Genomic DNA, 4971 nt, shown 5'->3' on the forward strand with positions numbered 1-4971 from the left:
TGGAAGCAGACAGGACAAGGCAAGCAGGCTTTCAAGTCTCCATAATGTGAAAATCAAACTCATTCTGTTCACAGGGCTTGAAATCCACATAACAGTCTCAGTTCACAAGCTGCACTCTGATGTATATGCAGCTCATAAGAAATCTGTTTTCTCACTCACTGCCATGGAAAAGTTAAATCCATACGCAGGCTTTTTATATGAGCGGAGTCACCCTGTCTATCCTAGGGGATCAGGGGCCCTTTTGGAGCTTGGCCTTTGAAGCTGTGCTTCGAGAGTATAAATAAATAAATAAATAAATAAATAAATAAATAAATAAATAAATAAATAAATAAATAAAATCAATTAAAAAAATCATAAGAATTGATTCACAATCAGTGACATACCAGTTGTGTTTGGATTTGGATTCCTGCACTGAGCAGTGGGTTGGACTTGTTGGCCTTATAAGCTCATTCCAACTCCGTTATTCTATGATTCTGTGGGTGATAGCCTGGTCTGATGTGAAAGCTGAAGGCTCTGTCACAGTTCCCACCACTTTTGTGCAGTCTGGTCCAGGTTTGTTTACTCAGCAGGAAGTCCACTGATTCCAATGTAGCTTCAATCGAAGTGAGAATGACTTTGCTGTTACTCACTGTCACAGCCCTTAAGAATTATGGTAACCCTAATAGGGTTTTTGAGATACCTGTGATGTTTAAAGAGCTGTTTAGCCTTGTGAATTCTCAGTGAGTTTCCATAGCCAAGTGGGCACCTGGACCCAGATCTCTTGGACACTGTATCCATACTAAATGTGATTATCGACAAGATGTAACACAGAATGTAAGGTTATTTATTGACTTCTGCCACATCCAGAATATCCAGCTTAGCTTGATTTGGGCTGATTTGCCCAAATTGGTCCAGATCAAAGCAGAATGGGTAGATTTAATTCTTGGGTGAAGCAAAGGCTATTTTGATTGGCTTGGTGAGTCCAGTATCTAAAATGGGAAAGGGTGGCAGACTGCAGGGAAGAGCTATGTGAACTAGTGATCAGGAGGGAACAGAGAGAACTGGACTTTTCTCAATAACAGCTGTAACATGCAATTGGAGGTCAAAATATCACTTGAACCATAATGCTCACTGGGAACAAACTTCAAAGTTGCTCAGCACAAAGTCCCCTAAATAACTGCCCAAAATGTAGGGTGTATCAGACATCATGTATATCATTCTACAGGGTGGTTGGGAATACAGCCATTCCAGTTTTCTAGTGCGACTCAAGGGGAGGGCTGGAGGTCTTAATTTACAAGCCAGTCTGGAGCTGTGATATAAATTCATTTGGTGGGATCTGGATTATCACAGACCAAATCAATTTCCATTTCAAAGCACTGACTGGGCCTCTGAACTGAATCAGGGGATATGTACACACCCCTAATGGAAAGGAATGTATGTCCCAAAGAAATGACAAACACCCATATTGTTAATGGGCAGCTTTCCATGGTTTTGAATCATAGCTATCATGGCCATGTGACTGGCAATGCTCTCAGCTATAGTTCTAAATCATGGAGTAATGTGAACTACAAGGGCAGCGGTGTTAAGAATTTTGGAAGGTGGATGAAAAGGGTGGACTATCTGGGAACTTGAACCTGTTCCCTTCTGTGAATCTCTGCACATCCGCTGTGTAACAAAAGAGCACTTAAACCAGAAATTCAAAACTCTGCAAGAAAAATGCCCCAGTCCATTGTAGGACAATAAATATTTGTGAGAAATTTAAAGCAGAAGTAGGAGAGTTGGAGATAAAGATCATGATGAAAGACAACGCAAGGATGCCAAGCGGTCCCATAAATATTTTCATCTCTGCCCCCTAGATGATTGGAGTATCTCAATTTCCATAGTCTAAATTATCCACGTATTATGGAATATTTTGAAATGGGAACTCATAAAACCCCTCACCTTACTGAGATCTTACTTTTTCATTGAGTTTGGGTTTCTTTCTTAAGAAGCTGATTCATGATTTTCCCTTCAACACTTGTTCCAATTCCTAAAAAGTATGAACAGCACATCTACAAGCTCTTATCTGACCTCTTTCTAACCCCTATAAATTAAAGGGCAGCTCATGTTAATTATATACACAACTTAAATAGGAAAGATGTTAAATTGACTTCACATTTTCTTTCTTTCTTTCTTTCTTTCTTTCTTTCTTTCTTTCTTTCTTTCTTTCTTTCTTAATTTTGGTCAAACCTTTCATTGAAGCAGCTGTAACTCAGGCAGCAGTAGCAGAACCAGACAGGGACTCTGTTAACTGAGAAGAAAAGAAGATACAATTCTTTATTCCCTCAGTCAGAGTGGCCAAACCCTCTCCCCCATTACTTTCCTATGCAGGTCAGCTAATATCATTAGGCAGAGAGAGGAGCAGTAAAAAAGGAGAAAGGAAGTGTTGAAGTCTACAACTGTGTGTGCCAGACAGTCTGCCTTGCATCCCGTAACCTGCTCTACTGCCCTGGCTTATGTGAAGGTAGAGGGTACTGTGACCAATCTCAAAGGAAGATTCATTTATATATGGCATGATGGCGAAGGTCATGCCATTTTTTCCTTTATCTGAGATCCCACGCTAGTCCTTGGAATCTGGAATCTGTCACTTAAGCCATCATTAAGCTAGAGATTTATCATTTTATTGAAAATCGTTGCAGCTGTGAATTTAAATGGCTGCTCAAAGCTCCATGTTACTCGTCTTGTTAGGCTATTGTCTGGAACACTGAATGAGTGCCCTACTAGAAGAGAGTAAGTACTGTATATGTGAATTAGTAAAGGCCTGTCTCAGCATCTTCCCTTAAAATATGCTGCCTGTAGCTCAGGTGGGATATCAAAATTACTAATAAATGAACAAATCCTTTATACACAAACACACACACACAGAGAGAGAGAGAGAGAGAGAGAGAGAGAGGAGAGTTTCAGGTGGGTGAGTTTGGATTGTAAACAGTGTAGACACTACATACACAGGCAAGAGAACTTGAAGTGTTTTAATTACATTTCCCTCTATATATTTAAACATATTTATAACTTCAATCTTGCACACACTTGTCTAGGATTAGGTACACACCAGTCACAGAAGGATATTGTCATGATTCACATGCAGAGAACTGGACCATATATCTTTGCCATACCTGCCAGAGATGAAGCAAAAGCAAAAACATGCAATGTCCCATTTTCCCCCAGGGCTCCCTCCACCTTCTTCTTAGCAGTCCCTCAAGCCTCCAGGTCATTCCTTGATTGTGGAAGCAAGGCAGAAAGATGTTGGGATATGCCTCACACCACCTCCTTCCCTTCTCTGGGAACTGTCATCTTGTCATCCTTGCTTGTGAAGATAACAGCAGATTTGCACAGTAAATGTGTTTCTGGCCCACAGTAACTCTCCAGCATTGACCTCAACACAAAAGTTCACATGGAACTGTTCTTCTGTCAGATATTCTTAAACCAGTTTGATCATGAGATAGTCTTACAGAGCTCAGTGAGTATTAATTTCTATTTGGTGTTCTCAAGAGTAAAGCCACCAGGCGGTAACTCCCAGTGAGCTTGTGACTCAAATAAATACATCCGGTTTATTCTCAGATTTAAACTCACTTATGATCTTTTGAGTGGTAATATTAAAAGGTAACATCAATCTTATATTTTTGTAACACTAAATCACCTTGGGAAGGTTACAGTTTTGAAATATGGTGAAATGAGTAAATAAACAAACTTACTTTTGGAAAACAGCGTTACATAGCCATTGTAGCTCAGAGGCACAAATGCTGAGAGGCACTCCGCTGTTTCTTACCTGAAGTAACCTTATGTACATGGCTTAAGTATCTCTCATTGTGTTAAATCACACTGTAACTGTGAAAATAGCCCCTTTTGAATCAAAACGGAGCTCTGAGAATATTTTACCTTACTATGAATATAAATTGCTAGGACCGTTAGATAAATGTATTCATAGATTTTAAGGCTGAAGGAACCCATCATTTTGAGTGACCTCCTGTCTAATAGAGGCCTAACACATTCACCTAGCAATTTCTATATCCTGTCCAGGAAAACCTGATATTGGCAGATACATGCCCTGAATTTGTATTCTTATAGACATTATGTTTGATATTACCCAGGTGGTGTTTTTTTTTTAAAGAAAAAAACCACATGAGGTCTCACTGGCTGAACACAATTTTTCTAGGCTAAGACAATTCTAGTAGAGCAGCAGAGGACAATTAAATTAATCCCTCAAGGATACTGAATATGTATTTTGAGTCCAAATAGTACCTTAAATGTTCAGAGGCATTTTCTATTGTGCCATTTGAAGTCAGACAAAGTGGTCTCTTGCTCCTCAGCTGTGCCATTGGCTGGCTTCTAGCAAAAAAAAAAGTTTCAAGCTTTTGGTCCCAAGGTAGATACATGAAGTCATCTCTTAAACTTTCTGTTCATCTTTTAAAAAGTTAAGAGCTTAGCTGTCAGGGAAAGGAGTCTAGGAGTTAGTATCAGTGGCATGGGATTTTACAGTTAATCAAGCCTGTCTCGAACAATAGGCACTGCTGAATTAATATGTAATACTGTAGAAGGGTTCGGTTGGAAAATAGAGGGATGCCCATGCCTTTCTTTCCCTGTATTTAAGATGATAACTTTACAATTTAAGTTTATAATATAGTAGTGCATTGCAGATCTTGATTTGTCTTTTAGGAATAAAACTATTTAATTGTTATTAGCCTGCCCTTCAAGGAGAGTAAAAGCATTAACTAGATGGATATATTAGTCCAGATATTTAAGTAAAAGGACTCTTGTGCAGGCTTGTGATTGCAAAAACAATAAAATGTGAAAGGGGACCAATAAATCCTTAATTAGTCAGGAATAGTTTTACTGCTTGCTCTCTCCCACCCCACCCTCACCCTTCTGTGTGTGTGTGTGTGTGTGTGTGTGTGTGCGCGCGCGCGCGCGTGTGCGCGCGTGCGTGCGTGCGTGCGTGCTAGAGAGAGAGAGAGA

Source organism: Pogona vitticeps, chromosome 2 (genome assembly GCF_051106095.1).
Source record: "Pogona vitticeps strain Pit_001003342236 chromosome 2, PviZW2.1, whole genome shotgun sequence".
Lineage (NCBI taxonomy): Eukaryota > Metazoa > Chordata > Lepidosauria > Squamata > Agamidae > Pogona > Pogona vitticeps.